General features: G+C 38.3%; 1 long non-coding RNA gene across 1 annotated transcript in view; it reads left to right on the forward strand.

Moving 5' to 3' along the window:
* The first annotated feature begins 2,298 nt into the window (after positions 1 to 2,298).
* The window catches only part of LOC140728715 (uncharacterized), a 66,912-nt gene continuing 50,130 nt past the window's right edge, over positions 2,299 to 19,080 (forward strand). Inside the window, exon 1 of the long non-coding RNA XR_012099161.1 lies at positions 2,299 to 2,411. This is a non-coding gene — a long non-coding RNA (uncharacterized lncRNA). The remainder of the gene's footprint in view (positions 2,412 to 19,080) is intronic.

Here is a 19,080-nt window from a genome sequence, read left to right on the forward strand (position 1 = left end):
GAACCTTCATAAGGACTGAAAGATAGAGGGGAGATAATTAGTATAAATAGTGAAGGGAAGAGATAGAGAAAGAGCTGGCAGATGATAAGTGGATTCAGGTGAAGAACACCTCTCCCTCATCTTGTTCACCAGTTATCCACACAAAAAATGTCACTAATTTTCAGAAACACTGAGTTTACAAAACAGACATATTCACAGTGAGAAAGAAAAAGAATTAATCAATGCTTATTCATTCTGTGGCACAATTCTCTGGATAACTGCTGCCAGTGATAAATAAGTACTTGATCTTTTAAAGAAGTTTTGAAATAAGTGATGCTTTTGATATAGTTCTTAAAGCTTGTGATTTCCTCCTATATCAAGCAAATGAACATCCATGGTCGAAAGTGCCTGTCAAGCAGATCTTAACCTCATCTTGACAGTCAATCATCTGGAGTAACGAACAGCAAATTGTGGGGGATATCAGAGAAAAACAAAAATATCTGAAGTACAAACAAACAAAGAGTAGACTTTAGTTAATTTGGTTCTGTTTGGGAACAAGTCATAACCAATGCTCCATTGGGAACTGTGGGACTGTTACTGTTTATTCTTTTTATTTAAGATCTAGATTTCGGAGTTGTGGATGTCGAACAATGAACAGTATAACAGAGGAACAGGCTCTTTGCTTCACTATGTGTGAGCAAATAACAATGCCAAATTAAACTAATTCTCTTCTGCGAGCATATGATCAATATCCATCCATTATTTGACTACTCATATTCCTTCCTAAAAGCCCCTTATTTGTCAACATCATTTCTGCTTCTACAACTACTCTTGGCAGCCCTTTCCAGCCAACTATCACTCTTTCTATATAAAAAAACTTCCCTCTCTCACCTTGAATATATGTCCTCTAGTATTTGACACTTCTATCCTAGGACTAAAGATTATGACTGATCAATTTTACTGATAATCATTCAGTTTTACCAGTCTTTTGCTCAAATATCGGTTTCTCATTTTAAATACTGTGATTTTATAAGTGCTTTCACATTTAAATTATTTAATGTATTCACTTTTTTCCTTCTTCTACAGCCTTCTCTAAAAGTACAAGCTTCAACAAATGTGTAGCCCTACTTGTTAGCTCCATCCTAAACCGTGAACTCTGAAATTTCCACCTTACCCCTCACTGATTTAGACAACCTACAATGCCTCCTTTAAAAAAGCAACATTTAAAAAGCATTCACACAAGAACAGATGGTTATGGGCCTAATGCAAGAAAATGAGATTAATATAGATAGACACCATGATCGAAATGGATGAGTTGGGCTGAAGAGCCTAACTTTGTGTTGTATGACTATGATTCAATGATTCAGCTTTTTAGATGTTCCTCATATGTATCATTTTGATCAAGATTTAGTCAACTCTCCCTTTGTTTCCTTCTTTCCCTCAGTGCCAAAATTTCTCTTAATTACATACTTATGTAACACCCTGAACAATTTTAATTCATTAAAATCATTGTGTGAAGCTTTAGTGAATTAAAACAACACAAGTGCAGCAAGTTGAACTGTTGCCTCACCCTGTTAGAAACCTGGGCTCAATCCTAACCATTCATGCTGTTTGGATTCTCCCACTGACTGTGTGAGCTTCCTCCCAGTATCCAAAGACATGCAGTTTAGGAGGTTAATTGGCGACACTAAGTTGACCCTTGTATAAATGAGTGGTGAAATCTATGGGCTGTTGATGAAATAGTAGTATTAATGTGGTTGATTCTTATTGTGGACTCAATGGGCTGAAAGGCCTGTTTCTGTGGTGTTTATCACTATGATTCTACGTCATTGATTTTTAAATCATTGTGATGGTAACCCCGTTACTGTACCATCAAAATATGTTTCCATATGTTGGTAATTATGTTGATATTAACTGAAATACATTCATGCATTAAAACAAATTGTTAGACAATACCCTCTAATTATAGTGAAGCATAGGTGTTTAAAGCTGGAAAGCACTTGAATAAATGTATCTGATAATCATTTTGCAAATAAAATATGTAATTTGAATTACATATTTTGCATAAATGTAATTCAAGCTACCACAATTGCATCAAAGATTATAAGCAATGATAATAGAACATCTTTATTTTTCTGCATCCACAGCTGCCAGAAACAAGTTACGTTTTGCTCCAAAGCAATTAGCATTTATTCATGGTGACCTTGTGTCCCTCCTGGGGTTTGGTAATTAAGGCAAAGGTTGCTCATGCTGCAGATGATGCTCTGTAACCATGGTAGTGTACCATTGGAAGGTAACATCTTGTTTGCCTAATCTCCTGCAAAAGCAAGAACACAACTTGATGGCCTGCTGCAATTCTGAGAATAGATTTTCAGTCTTTCGTAACACCGAATGAACCCATGGAGTATTTACTGCTGCAGCAAGTGATGCAGGTACAATTTGTTTATACTTTGCCAGTTTGAGTTAGGAGCTTACAATTATCTATAACTTAGTTACAAAATTCATATTTTATTGCAGTTAACATTTTCATGCATTAAAGCCTACATATGTAACATATTTCTGGTTCTTCAATATCAGACACTTCAGCCTGTTAAAAATAAAATGCACTTGTTTCACCATTTTGTCCTCATTCCAAATCTTCGTCAGATAACGCAGAACAAGCCAAACTGAGTGTTGATTTGCCTTAATGTGACAGAGGCTGGAATTAGCATGCAGTTCTTTAACTACTTATTACTTTAAAAGAAGCCAAATTGTTGAGTACAATAGGAAGTAGAAATGAACCACCATTGTTTTAATTAAAATTATCATTAATAACAATTTAAAAATTGGTGATAACTCTTGACATCAGCAAGTTCACATTAACATTTGCTGATGAATGTTTCTTGGGAAATCACACAGAAGTGACATTATGCAGAGTGATGTGTTAATTTAATCACATAATTAGGTGAATGCATCTCCTTGATATTAAAGATTACAATGCCAAAACACTACAAATACTAACACTGTCTTTCTGACATTTTATCCACATGAGATCTTCCCATTGAAATTAATTAGTAAGCATCCAGACAACTATGAATCTCAATAATACTTATTGACTTTTTCAAAATTATTCTGTTGATATCTTGATGCAATATCACAGGATCTCCATAGGGAGTCAATAATTTAATTGGATTGTAGATAATGATTACCATTTTCATGAAATAACAAATGCAGCAGGGAAGTATTTGAAATAAACATTATATTCTTTGCTTATGGTGTGGTCCTATTATTCTTGCACTCAATTATGTTTTTAAACATCACTTTACATTGTACCATTAAATCAAAGCATTATGTTACAGCTCATGTTTTATTCAATAATTTCCTGTTACCAAAATCCATAGCACCACATAAGTTGTTTATGTTCATGAAATGGCTGCTTCTTTTAGTCTAGCACCTACAGACACAAGAAATCACATATTAGGTTACATCCGAGTGCCAAGAAACAGTTTTATGTCAACTCTGTGCACAAAAAAACAATTCCTCTTTACAGGGGAATAGACATTACCTGAGTAGAATTTGAGCTGACTCATAATGCTAGACAACTGAATACAAATTTTATTTTGTGAAGATGTTGCAGTGAATTGTATTTTCTTTGATTAAATGTGGAAACAATACTTCCCTGCTTGTCTTCATATATTGGCCCAAGGTCTCCTGCCTCCTTTCAGAATATCGAAACTCCCTATATCCATTTATATTACTGTTCACTTTGCTCACGATGCTTTCAGTCATTCTGGGGACTTCTTTCTCTCTTCTTTAATAAAACTCTAGTTAGGCCACATCTGGACTATTGCATATGTTTCTGGTCACCACACTAGAAAGGATGTTGCGCCATTGGAGAAGGTGCAGAAGAGGTTTACGAGGATGCTGCCTGATTTTTCACTCAGAAGAATGGTGGATGCCTGGAATGCACTGCCTGGTATGCTGGTAGAGGCAAATACCTTAGAGACTTTAAAGAGATGTTTAGATAGACACTTGGATGTGAGGATGATGGAGGAATCTGGACATTGTGTAGGTAGGAGGGATTAGTGTTTGGGTGTTTTTGATTTGCTTTTTAGCTGGTTAGGCACAACATTCTGGGCTGAAGGGCTTGTTTCTGTGCCGTATTGTTCTATGTTCTCTACAGCCTCCTGGATAGCAGCCATTCTGTGTGTAACTGGTGCCTGACTGTACATTAAGGATCAATATTCTTTACAGATAGATTCATGGTAATCCATGAAAGGTGGAAGGTGTAATTAATGGGGTATAATCATACTGAGCCATGCAGGACTAGTCTTAGAGTATGAGTCAATGTTGTTGGTGGCTTATTTTTGTCACATGTACCAACTTCAGTTGTTGTTCCAATGAATCATGTTATAAACATGTACATTGAGGCGGTAGAAAGAAAGCAGAATACAAAATATGTTGTTATAAATTATGTTGTTATATTTGGCAAAAAAATGTAACGGCCACAATGTCTTTAGTGCATGAGAGTTCTGTTCAAGAGCATGACAACAATGGAATAAAAGCTTTCTTTGTGCCCAGTGGCACGTGCTCTCAGCCTTTTGCATCTACTGCCCAAATGAAGGAGGAAGAAGAGAGAATTACTGGACTCCTTGATTATGTTGGTTGTTCTCTTGAGGCAGTGGGAAGTGTATTTGGAGTCGGTGAATAGGCGGCTGGCTTGGGCTGTGTTCACAGTTCTCTGGATTGGAGAGAATCATCAAGCTGCACAGAGAGATCAGCAGAGCCTCAATCTGCAGAATCTGAACAATGGCTAGGGAGAGCTCATACACATGTCCATCAGCCAGCCAAGTCTATCATGCTAAACATTATTCTAATCTATATTAGTCTCATTTACCCACATTTATTCTGTAACTTTTTATGCCCCAATGATTTAAGTGTTTGTTGAGCTGCTTCTTAAATGTTGCTGGTGTAACTACTCCTCCACTTCCTCAGGCCACACATTCCAGACACCAACCACTTTCAGATCCACTTGAAACCTTATATTTGTGTTCTATTGTTTCAGATTCTTACTATCTAATGTTATAATGTTGTATACTTCAGTCAGGTCACCCCTCAGCATTTCCCACTCCTGAGGAAATAAACCCAGTGTTTCTTTGTAATTGAAATGAATTAGCTTTGTGTGCCAGTCACTTCCATATTGCTTTGGATAATGCTAGTACGATGCTTTGTTATTTGGGCAATGGTTCTCAACAAAGTGATGCAATAGCTCACCAAAGAGGAATGAAAATAATTTTTAAGCTGCAAACTACTTTCAAAATGTATTCAATCCTGTTTTGCACTTACCTCCTGCTTCTTTCTGAGGATTTTTTTTCACTTCAGAAACTGTGGGTGTACCAAAAGAATCTTATGTGATGACTAGAGCTATTCTGCAGAAACCCAGGCACACTGAGTGGACTGATATAAAAGACAATGTCTAATAAATAGCAAAGGAGAAAGAAGACATATATTGATTTATTGAGAAGCTTTGAGCGAAGCATTTTATCAACAAATAAAATATGGACAAGGATAACTAATATTAACTGCATTCTTAGTGTGGGAGATGAATAGTAAAATATTTAACTCTGAAACCATATTAGATTCCATCTATCCAATTATTACTTGCATCGTAGAGAACTAAATTTCCATTGTGCTAATAACATTGAAATGATAAAGGACTTCTTGCATTGTTCAACTATATATAGCTGTCTCATTCTAGCCAGTCTATTAGGGACCAGAAGCAATAAATTTTTAAGCATCAGTGAGTGTTCATGGAGAACAAGCTTGAATTTCTGTAACCAATCTACCCTATGACTCATCGGTTTGCCAAGGTGTACAACACACACACACAAAATATAGAATAGTTTAGCCAATGTATTGTCTGTAACAAATACAATTTAACTTAACGGTAATCTATGGTTCTAGCTGCATAAGAGTCTGTTGGACTCCAAATACAAGCCTGACTATATTTTTGATGGACTAATTGAATACAGCCTTTAAACTTCAACAATGGATTTTCCAGAAATAAACCCAAAACAATTATATTCATAACTGAGAGGTGAAGCATGATAAATTAATATTGCTACTAAATTATGTAGTTGTAACATTTCATGTGAAATAATACTGTTTGCTTCCCTGTTAAAGCCTTGATTCATATAGAAACTGTAGAGGAATAAACAAGTGCATTTTTTCATTAAGCAGGACTGCCATTCAGTAATGAGTAATATGTAGAAAACGCTGTTTCAAGAATGCCAAATCTGGCTGCAATGAAACGCACTATTAGGTAAATTGGTTTATTATTGTCACAATATTGAGATACATTGAAACACACTGTTTTGCATGCCATCCATAGCAATCACTTCATTACAACATTGCATTGAGGTACTACAAAGGAAAACAATACCAAAATGTGGAAATATTACAGTTACAGAGAAAGTACAGGGCAGGCAGACAATAAGGTGACCATAACAAGGTAGAACGTGGAGCCATGAGTCCAACTTAATTTACGGTGAAACTGTTCAACAGTGTCATAACAGTAGGATGGAAGTTCACTTTAAGCTTGGTGGTACAGGCTTTCAGATGCTTCTATCTTCTGCCCTAAGGGTAATCAACATCCTGTATCACAACTCTACAGAAAGGATAGACAACAAGAGAACAAGTGAAGTTTTTATGAGAAATCAGAAATGTTGTTACTAAGGTTAATAGAGTCACAGTAATGTCTTCAACAGTCAATGATAACTTAGGAAGTAGGAAATGTGGTATTTGCAGAGCCTTGATAAATTATAAGAAAAGTGGGCAAGGTGATGACCAAAGAGTTGCTCTCAATTCTGCTCCTTCCAGCACACAAAGAATGCTATTAAAATCTGGCCAAGTTATTATATCCTCCCTTCTAAGGGCATCCCACTTCACTAGTTAACCCTGAGATGCTGCACAATAAGTTAAGTCATATTTCCAAGGTAGTCTTGTGTGAAAATCATCTATCTTAGTGTTAAACAGCCTTTCAGCCAAATCCATGCCATCCATTCAGTACCCATTGATATTAGTGCCACGTACCAGCACTTGGTAGACTGCCTTCTCTGCTTCTGGGGATTCAAGATCCTTCTTATTAGTTCCAAAGGTCTCTGCCCAACATTCCTCAGGCAGTGTGTTCCAGATTCTAACCATTCTGGGGAGCACAGGTTCCCCCTCAGATGTAAAACTTTCTCTGCACTTAAACTATGCCCTCTGGTCTTAAACACTTCTGCTATTGGGAGAAAGGATTCTTACTATCCACTCTATCTCTGCTTCTTATAATTACATTTACCCCCTCGTAGCCTCCTTTGTTCCATGGAAAGCAAAGCCAGGCTTCCAAGTCTCTTCTCATAACTAAAATATTCCATCCCTGGCAATATCCTGGTGAATCTCTTCTGCACCGTCTATTGTACAATCACATCCTTCCTGTAGTGTGGTGACCAGAAAAACACCCAGCTGGCTGTGTCCTACCCTGCATTAATATTCTCTGCCCTGCCTAATAAAATCTGCCTTTTTCACCACCCTATCTAATTGTACTGACACCTTCAGCTATCTTTTGACTTCTACTCAAAGAACATAGGAGAGTACAGCACCAGATCAGACTCTTCAAGCCAGTGCAACAATTCCAACTTCCTCCAGATGATCTGCATCCTTCTATTCCCTATCTGTTCTCCTTGTTCTTCACTAATCTCTCGGATCCTACCACTCACAGTATAAATCCTACCGTTATTAAATTCTCCAAAGTGCATCAATATATAAAAACATACAAAACTACAAAAATGTAATCTATCAGCCATTGCTCTGTCCAATTTACCAGCTGATTAATCTCATTCTGTCACCTCGGACTAGTCTATTCACTATCAACACCACCAACGGCTTCTGTGTCATCTGCAAACCTACTAATCATGCCTCCTACACTTGTATCCTTATCATTGATGTACAAGACAAATAGAAGTGTCACCATCCTCCAATCACGAAACAACCCTTTAACATTGTTTTTCTATTATCAAGCTGATTCTATATCCCAATTTCCAATTTATATTGTCTATATTGAACATATGTACATTGAAATGCATTGTTTGCATCAAATCAAATCAGTGAGAATTGTACTGGACAGCCTGCAAATGTCACCATGCTTCCAGCATCAAGACAGCTTGCCCACAACTCACTGACCTTAACCATGTATCTTTGGAATGTGGGAGGAAACTGATGTAGTCACTAGGAAAATATACAAAACACTTGTAAGTAATGCAACCTGGAAATTGTGAGTACAGGGGACACCCCATCCCCCGACCCAGTGTTGCAACACTTCAAGTAACCAAAATTTTTCATGTGAAAATGCAAATAAGTAACATTATTTTTCAACTTGCATTTCATGATGCATGGGCAGGTGACAAAGCTTCACCTTACGGAAACTGGGATAGGAACCATGTTCCAGGAGAACAATTCCCCCATTCCTGAAACATGAAAATCTTCTAAAAACATAGAAAACCTACAGCACAATGCAGGCCCTTCGGCCCACAAAGCTGTGCCGAACATGTCCCTACCTTAGAACTACTGAGGCTTTATCCATTGCCCTCTATTTTTCTAAGCTCCATGTACCCATCCAAGAGTCTCTTCAAAGACCCTATCATTTCTGCCCCCACCACCACCACCACCACCTCTGGCAGCCCATTCCACGTACTCACCCCTCTCTGCATAAAAACACTTAACCCTGACATCTCCTCTGTAACTACTTCAAAGCACCTTAAAACTATGCCCCCTCATGCTAGCTATTTCAGCCCTGGGGAAAAACCTCTGACTATCCACACGATCAATGCCTCTCATGATCTTGTACACCGCTATCAAGTCACCTCTCATCCTCCGTCACTCCAAGGAGTTCACTCAACCTATTCTCATAAGGCATGCTCCCCAATCCAGGCAACATCCTTGTAAATCTCCTCTGCACCCTTTCTATGGTTTCCACGTCCTTCCTATGGTGAGATCTATTCTGTATTAGATCTTTGTGCATTATGTGCATATGTGTGTACATGAATTTGTACGTTCTGTTAAGCGATAAAGATACATCATAATAAGCAGCCAAGTAGTTTTGGAACAGTGTGATCATCTCCTGATTCAAAGTAAAAACATATCATCATGCATGATAGGTTGCAACTTCCACAAAATTCAACTATCGAGGAAAATATCTGGATCCCAATAACAGTCATGTTCAAAGATTCAAGATTCAAAGTACATTTATTATCAGAGAATGTATGAGTTATACAGCCCTGAGATCTGTTTGCTTGCAGGCAGCCGCAAAACAAGAAACCTGAAATAACCAATTAAAAGAAAAGACTGAACTCCAATGTCCACAGAGGAAGAGAAATAAAACTAAACACATGATGCAAACAATGGAAGCAAGCAACAGTAACAGCATTCCGAACCAAATTCAGTCCATAGATCCAAATTCCCATGGCAGTCCAGAGTAGGCCCAAAGCCTTGCTATTCAGTTCATCATATTAGTGGGGCAATTGCCACAAAGTTCACAGACACAACGCATAGCAGCTGGGGGTAGTCTCACAGCCTTAATGTCATGGAGAAGGGAGCTCTCAGTCTATCTGGGGCAGCACTTTTTAAATTGTCCAAAAAAGCAGATTGTACCTCACATGAGAAGTTGGGCTGCTCCATGGCGGAATCGCTCCAGGCCTAGAACATGCCACCCAGCGATTCACTTCGGGCCGACGTTTCACTGCTGAAGAAACCATTCTTGGCCTCTCCAAATTGACTCAGGGGCCAGAGCAATCCAAGATCACCCCACTCTCAGTACCCTGCCTTTCTAGTCTATGTGGACCGGCATTTAAATTGTCCAAGCAGGGGATCATGCCTTGCAGTAGGAGCACAGTGACTCACTCTGGACCTAGAACATTTCACCCAATGATTCGCTTCAGACCTGGATTTCACTGCCAACAAAGCCGCTCTCCACCTCTCCAAATCAGCTCAGCACTTAGAGCAATCAAACCTTGCACCCAGATCATGCTATAGAAACTTTCACTTACGACCCAAATGAGTAAGGATTAAGTTTTGACTAAACTCGCCCTAGTTCACAAAAAAAAGTGCATTTTAAGAATGCAGAAATTATACAAGTGCAGAAGAATATATTAAATGGAAGATTATTTCTTCAGATTTATTTTGCAAATCAATGTAAGATAATTAACACTTTCAATTGCTCATGGTGGAGGAAGATGATCCAGAAAGAAGAAATCGCCTTTATTGCAGCAGCTCAAGAATTGCATATTTGTGGTAAAGGTGATATAAACTAATTGGATTTTTTGTGATGGTACAAACAAATCTGCTCTTAGACATTTCAAGACCTCATTTACCGAGGAAAATCAATCACTTTCCTGTGTGATTATTTCTGAACTATTCTGTAATGGTCTTCAGGCTTTTGGAATTTAGTAGTCGAAACTGATTATCATTTTCGTGGTGAGGTCTGTGCAACAATAAGAAAATGTCTGTGGATGTGTTGAGGTGATAATTTAAATACATATTTCAGTTAATGAAAAATGGAGTCAATTTTTTGCTTTGTTTTTGGGATCCATTTCCCTTCCGAGCTTTGCCATAGATTTTTATTTTTATTCCCTTGAGACAGGAATTGGTGGGAAAATGTTTAACAATTCAACAGAAGAAAATGACACTGCAATGTCAGTTCTTATATTAATGCTTTCCAGTATTTCAATAAGCCAAACCCATCCGACCCAAAGTTAATAGTTTAATCATTCAGAGTAGCCAGCAGTATTCATTACAACAGAAAGCATCCTTTCGAGGTACAGCATGGATTGAGATGCTAACTGCTCCATCAAAGACTGTAGAAAACTGCAGGAAGTTATAAACACAGCTCAGTCCATTATGCAAACCAGTCTCCCCTCCCCTGACTTGTCTACACTTTCTGCTACCTCAGAAAAAACAGTCAACATACTCAAAGACCCTGCCCACCCCTTGTTATTCTGCCATTCCTTTTCATTGGAAAGAAGATAGAAATTAAGCACCACCATGCTCAAGGAAAGTTTCTATTCCCATTATAAGAATCTCGAATGGTTCTCTTTTGCAATAAAATGAGCTCTTGATACCCCAGTTTACCTCAACAGAAGACATGAACCTTACTGTCTATCTGCACTGCACTTTCTCTCTAAATTTAACACTATATTCAGTATTTTGTTTATTAGTTTTCCCTTTGTACTACCTCAATGTGCATATGGTTGGAACGATCTGTCGGGAGAGCATGGCAAAGAATGTTTTTCTACTGTGGATGGAGAAACAGATAAAACTCTGTGTCAAAGACCTTCATTAGAATTTCTAATATTTAACTCTCAAGCACTATCACTAACAAAGACAAATTTGTCAATTATCACTTTTCTTTCTTCAATATTTTTTATTGTTTTAAAAGAATAAGGATAAATACAAATCAGAGGAGAGGTTACCTCAAATACATATTTCAATAATAGTACAAAGAAAGGAATATACATTGTCAAAATCATATTTAGTAATATGCTAATATAAAGAAAAGAAAAGAACCATGTCTCCTCTTAACAGTTCATAAAAAAGTCAAAATTTCTGTAATTGAAAAAAAACACTAAACTAAACTAAAACCAAAAAAAAAGGGAGACTGGGCAGTCCATTTTGAGGATACAATAATAAAAAAACAGAACAAACCCTTTTGGTCAAATCTAGAACTTCACGGAGAAGAAAAAAAATTAACTGAAAAAGTAAAGAGAATTAGATCATATGAAAATATTGAATAAAAGGTCGCCAAGTTTGCTCAAGTTTAAAAGATATATCAAACATCCGACTCCTAATTTTCTCTAAACTTAAACATGACATAATGGAGCCAACAAAAAACGGTAGGCGGATTGGGATCCTCCCAGTACAATAGAATAGCTCTCCTAGCCAATAAAGCTGAGAAAGCTATCATGCATTGAGCAATTATCCATTTTTGTTTATAAGATCTTGATGCTTACCAGCTACTTTTGCTTTTCAGAAACGTTCTACTGTCTGTGAAAGGCTTCTCGACATATTAAAGTCATAAAAGTTGTGAAATAAATTTAAGTTCATTTGTACATTCTGCATTTATCATTCCTTATTGCCCCAACATTTGACATCATTATGGTAACATAGTAGTTCACCTCATTTCCAGAGATAATTATATTGAAATGCTCCAATTAATTTGAAATTTGATGTCATTAACTTGGTGGTGTTAAAATTTTATAGCATTCTAGGGAGACGTTACTAGTTACTAACGAAAATCCAACAGTTAATGTCCATATATTGAAAGCCCTCCTTATGGATTGACTAGTTTAATAAAAAACACATGGATTAGATTAGCTTTTATGTTTTATCTGTTCCATTTTCAATATTTTAAATGGAAGTTAGTGTGCTGAATAAATACATTAATCAGTGAGATTAATTGCGACTTTCTCCTGTTCTATTATTTAACTGCTGAATGTTCTGTTGAGAAAAGTACTGTTTTCTGAGGGGAAAAAAGTTGAAATTTGTTACACTGCCATTTAGCAGCCAAAATTTATATTATAAATTGGTCCATCTACCATAACGTTGCTCTGGGGAATTAGACATAGCAAAAATCCTCAGGGTGATCCGGATGTGCAGGGATTGATTATTGAACCAGGTTATGCATCAGTTAGTTCAATTACTATTTTAAAATAATATATTGTGACTTTTTTATGATTTAATATTTTTTATAATTAAATAATGACGCTCTTAGCATTTGCAGAAGGTGACTACAATGCAGATAGAGGAGATGGAAGAGGTGGCAAAGTGCTGGATCATGCTGATATCTAGCTGGTGTTTCTATGAAGGCCTGCCAGACATCAGCAGTCTGCAAATTTGCACATCCATAATTTCTGCTCCTCAGCATGGCATTTGGAAATCAGTCAGTAAAAACATAATATTCCAGAAGCATTCAACAGATATCTGAGTGAAGAAAAAAGAGAGTCAAAGGTCAGTTTGAAGACCCTTCTTCAGAACTGAGATGGAGAGAGGAGAAGCTTGTTGAGTTTCAGGGAATGTGGAGGGTTGATGTTCGAGTACCAATTTATTGAGCATGAAAGGTTCATTTGAACTCAGCGCCAAATATCAGAACCCTGAACCACCATCCAGCCATGGCTTTCGTATTCAGAGTGGTATGTTGAACTGATAACTAAAATGCCAATTATTAATAAAATAGCCAAAGGCTTAAGCATTGTCCATTTAAAAATAATAATATTAGTTTGTAAAAAAATGTAGGTGAAACATTTTTCATAAATGTATTATTTTTAAAGTGGCTTTTCACTTCTGTAAAATATTTGTATGCATTTCAGCTGTTTCAATGGTTGGACACATTGAGAGACAGCAAAATAAGGTATTCTAATTGCTCAAGCTGTCAGATGTCTATCAGCTATGGGTGCGAGCCTTTCCAATCTGTCACCTGAGGCTCAGTTGCCACTAATAAAATGTTGCGTCAATGGACAGCCATTACAATGCCACCTTCAGGATGTACGGATCCGTGCTGCTGTAAGCAAAATCAAGACAGATTTCCACAAGTAATGCATGAACGGGAATGTAAGCATGAAATACGTGTTTTTTTAGAAATATGTGTAGACCTGCCCTTCATGCAAGAATCTATATGGTAAAAAGGAAAAATAACAAGAGCAAAACAGATTATTCCTACGGAAAGGATTCAGCCCCAAACATCAACTATACTCCTTTCCTAGATCCTGCCTGGCTTATTGAATTCCTCTAACATCATGTGTGTGTTGCTGGAATTTCTAGCATCTGCAGACTTTACCTTGTTGGTTCAGATCTTGTAATTGCATGGGATCGTGGGGAAGATCACAGATTAGAATAGTTGTAGCAGTGTATACAAGACCTATAAGATGCACTACAACAACACACCAAAGTTCTTTAGGCAGCACCTTCCAGACTAACAGCCACTGCCATCTAGAAGCACGAGAATAGCAGATACCTGGGAACACCACCACTTGGAAATCCTTCTCCAATTCACTCACCATCCTGACTTGGAAATATATCACTGTTTCTTCATTGTCACTGGGTCAAAATCATGGAATTCCACCCCCCCCCCAACAGTACTGTGGGTGTACCTACACCTTAGGGACTGTAACAGTTTAAGAAGGCAGCTCATCACCCTCTTCTCAAGGGCAACTAGGGATGGGCAGTAAATGCTGGTTTAGCTAGCGACACCTACATCTCATAAATGAGTAAGTTGTAAAAAAAAATTACTCAGTGTTAGGAAGCAGAGCGTGAAGATTGAGGCTTGTTTTTACACTGGTGGTGTGCAACACAGGTCAATCATTGTAGTTCATATAAACAGTTTTCATATGAATGCACAAGGCACGGGGAGTATGTTCGCAGTTAGAGTGGAACGTTATGAAAAATTACTGTGAGATCTTGATCAGCTTGATAGGTGGGCTAAGGATTGGTAAATGGGTTTCAATCCAGATTAATTGTGAAATATTGCATTTTGTGAGATCAAACCAGGGCAGGATTTATAGATAGAATGGTAAGACCCAGGTGAGTGTTCTGGAACAGAGTGCAAATGCATCGCTCAGAATAAGTGGTGCCACAGGTAGATGGGGTGGTGAGGAAGCATTTGGCATGCTGGCTTTCATCAGTCAGGGCACTGAGTACACTGGGTTAGTAAGTTATGTAAGGCATTGGTAAGGCCATACTTGGAATCATTGGAAGGATGTTATAAAACTAGAAAGAGTACAGAAAAGATTTATCAGGATTCTGCCTGTAGGTAGGATCCTGAGGTACAAGGAGAGATTGTGTCAACTAGAACTTTACTCCTTAGAACATATGAGATTTCGTGATAACCTGATAGGGGTATATAAGATCATGAGGGTGAAATCCTGTGACAGCATAGGTTTAAGATCAAAGGTGAGAGATTAAAAGGGACATCAGGGACAATTTCTTCACACAAAGGTTGGTGCATATTTGGAATGAGCCACTAGAAATAGTGATTGAGGCGGGCACATTAGCCACAATTAAAATCCACCTAGTTAAGTACATGGATAGGAGAGGTTTAGAGAGTTATGAGCCAAGCACATACAGTTAGGTCTAATCACTGGGCAGCATTGTCAGGATGGGCCAGTAGGGCTACGGTTCCTGTTTCTATGTTGGGTTACTTTCTGACTCTATGTATAGGCCAGTTGTCAATCATCCTCTCTGTGGTAATTTCCTATTTTCTAGAACTTGAATGAAACATTATATAAAAGGCAAAAGAAGAAAAAGAATTAAATATTAAATGTACCTATTGAAACCTATCGAAAATTCCAATAATCAGTCGAATGACCTTGATAATTAAGCTCAATAAAGGAAATAAAGTGTGGGAAAATATCAAAACTATTTATAAGGACTGCCAAACTAGGCATTTATTTGTATTTAAATATTGCACAAGACTCACTAAACCTATTGTAATTTTTCATGAAATTCAATTTTCCTGTTTTTGATGTGCTAAACTTATGTTAAAGGTAATGTTAATGCTGAATGATGTCATTGCAAAAATAATAACCAAATCGAGCATGAAAGAGTTAAAAATAGTTGGTGTAGTGCATTCAGACACGTGGTAAAAGAGGATTTGCATGGTACCTGAGTTGACCAGCAATAAAACTCCCAGTTGCCAAGTCTATCCTGCACTGAGCTCTGGGAAGGGTGTCACACCTCACAGGACTTCTCCTATACAGTAAATGTATAATAGATTTCCATGCTGGTGAGGAAACATGGATGGTATGTAATTTTGTGGACAGGTTGGCCTTCCCTATGGTTTCCATACTGAGTGATTCCAAGCCATTGTGAAGAGCAACGTGGTCAGTGAGACAGAGGTCACAGTATCAGAATCAGAATCAGGTTTATTATCACCGGCATGTGACGTGTAATTTGTTAACTTAGCAGCAGTAGTTCAATGCAATACATAATCTAGCAGAGAGAAATAAAAATAAAAATAATAATAATAAATAAACAAGTAAATCAATTACGTATATTGAATAGATTAAAAAACGTGTAAAAGCAGAAATACTGTATATTAAAAAAAGTGAGGTAGTGTGCAAAGCTTCAATGTCCATTTAGGAATCAGATGGTGGAGGGGAAGAGGCTGTTCCTGAATCACTGAGTGTGTGCTGTTAGGCTTCTGTACTTCCTACCTGATGGTAACAGTGAGAAAAGGGCATGCTCTGGATGCTGAAGGTCCTTAATAATGGACACTGCCTTTCTGAGACACCGCTCCCTAAAGATGTCATAGGTACTTTTTAGGCTGGTGCCCAAGGTGGAACTGACTAGATTTATAACCTTCTGCAGCTTCTTTCAGTCCTGTGCAGTAGCGCCTCCATACCAGACAGTGATGCAGCCTGTCAGAATGCTCTCCACGGTACAACGATAGAAATTTTTGAGTGTATTTGTTGACATGCCAAATCTCTTCAAACTCCTAATAAAGTATAGCCGCTGTCTTGCCTTCTTTATAACTACATCGATATGTTGGGACCAGGTTAGATCCTTGGAGATCTTGACACCCAGGAACTTGAAACTGCTCACTTTCTCCACTTCTGATCCCTCTATGAGGATTGGTATGTGTTCCTTCGTCTTACCCTTCTGGAAGTACACAATCAGCTCTTTCGTATTACTGAAGTTGAGTGCCAGGTTGCTACTGTGGCACCATTCCACTAGTTGGCATATCTCACTCCTGTATGCCCTCTCACCACCTGAGATTCTACCAACAATGGTTGTATTGTCAGCAAATTTATAGATGGTATTTGGGCTATGCCTAGCCACACAGTCATGTGTATACAGAGAGTAAAGCAGTGGGCTGAGCACACACCTCTGAGGTGCACCACTATTGATCGTCAGCGAGGAGGAGATATTATCACCAATCCACACAGATTGTGGACTTCCGATTAGGAAGTCAAGGATTCAATTGCAGAGGAAGGTACAGAAGCCCAGGTTCTGCAACTGGAAATTGCAGGTTATAGGAAAACACTGCAGTCAGTGATAGAAGCAATAGTGATTTTTCAGATTTCAGATTTCTTCTGATGCAAACCTATATTGTGTGATGAATAAACTCTTCTCGGGCTTCCAGCCGGGTACAGGTATCAATTATAACCAACATTTTGATGCCAAACTCTGCCATCTTCTTCAGGGATGATGCCTGGTCATGTCCAGTCTGGTGGTATTTTTACCCTTGTTGTCCGTCCCTCCTGATTGGTTAGTCTTCATCCAATCAGCTGTCCGTAAGAAAGTCACGTGTACTCTGATTTCTACATGGAAGACTTTAAGGAAAAGGCACTGAGTTTGTTGCCTACGTCCCAAATGCTTCTTCAGCTACGTTGCTGATACCTTCATAGTGTAGTCTCATAAACTCCAGATACTTCAACAGTTCCACGGCCATCTGAACAGTATCCATCCAAGCATTCAATTTATGATGGAGATGGAGAAGAATGGTTGCCTCCCATTCTTGGACTTTCTAATACAATGGTAGCCTTGGACATGGCATCTATTGGAAACCCACTCACATGGATTTATACATCAGCAAAAACAGCCAGCATCATGGCTCCCAACGTAGGGCAGTTCTTTCTACTGTGGTTAACTGTATGATTACTGTTTCGGATGTGGAGAGTCTCCACAAGGAAATAAGACGACTATGCTCAATGTTCCTACAGAATGGCTACAAGGTGATTGAAATCAATTGTGCCCTTAAAAAGACAGACAGAAAAACCTGGAAATCAAACAATAAGGAGGAACCCATCACTGCCATCTTTCTTCCCTATATTTCCACAGTTTCTGGAAGGATTGCCAGGAACCTGAAGAAATACTGGAAAAATACCATCTACAAACCCATAAGGAAGCTCACATCACAGCTTATGCGGGTCAAAAATGAGCTAGGACTCAGATCGGCTGGCATTTACAGGATTCCCTTTGAATGCAGAGCAGCGTACATCAGTCAGACGGTGGAAACCCACATTAAAAAGCACATTTGGGCTACCTGAAGAAATGGGGGGTAGCAGAACATCATATTCGCAATGGCCATAGGATTGACTTCAATGGTAGAAAACTATTGTGCTCTGCCAGGGCCTTTTAGGGCCACCTGGTAAAAGAAACCATTGAAATAAAACTAGAAAATAATTTTAACAAAGTTTCACTCTAAGTAAGAACTGGATTTCAATTGTAAACAAGGTGGGAGAGCAGAAAGCTGATTGGATGAGGACTAACCAATCAGGAAGAAAGGACTACAAGGGTATAAATACCACTGGACCAGACATGCCCGGGCATCATCCTTGGCGAAGGTGGAAGAGTTTGTCATCAAAACATTGGTTATAATCAATATTTGTACCCGGCTAGAAGCCTGAGAAGAGTTCATTCATCATATATGACAGGAAAGCACTAGTTCCTTTTGCAGATATTGTGTGGATTACACTGATGCCTAAATGATATTTTGTGAGCTAGCTCATTAACAATCTCAGTTTAATGTGTGCCTCAGCATTTAACAAAGGGTGTAGGTGGTAACCAAATCTTTCAGTTTATGTGGGTTAGAAAGGAAGCATGTGACCTGTGATGCAAAACGTCATTATGTTCATGACCAATGCAAGGATAATGCCCAGGCTAATACCTCAATAGGTCAGACTTCTCCTTAAAGTGGTCATTAGTTGAACCATCCAAACTAAAATAATTTCATGCTCCAATTACCCAGAGTAACCAAGCTGCAATGGACACAGCTTCCAGGTTTTTAAATTCACTTCGTAATGCCAAATCTGCACAGATGTTTAACTTTCTTAAAAACACAAAATGCTGGCAGAACTCAGCAGGCCAGACAGCATCTATGGGAGGAGGTAGTGACAACGTATCGGGCCAAAACCCTTCATCAGGAGTGAAGTAACATGGGATGGTCGAGGGGGGATAAGAAGTGGGGGGAGGGATGAAGTAGAGAGCTGGGAAGTGATAGGCTGAAGGGAAATGGGCTAGGGTGAAGGTGGAGAATTATGGGAAATAAAAGAGAAAGAAAGGTAGGGCTGGGGGGGAGATTATAGTGAAGGA

This window comes from Hemitrygon akajei, chromosome 6, assembly GCF_048418815.1.
Source record: "Hemitrygon akajei chromosome 6, sHemAka1.3, whole genome shotgun sequence".
Lineage (NCBI taxonomy): Eukaryota > Metazoa > Chordata > Chondrichthyes > Myliobatiformes > Dasyatidae > Hemitrygon > Hemitrygon akajei.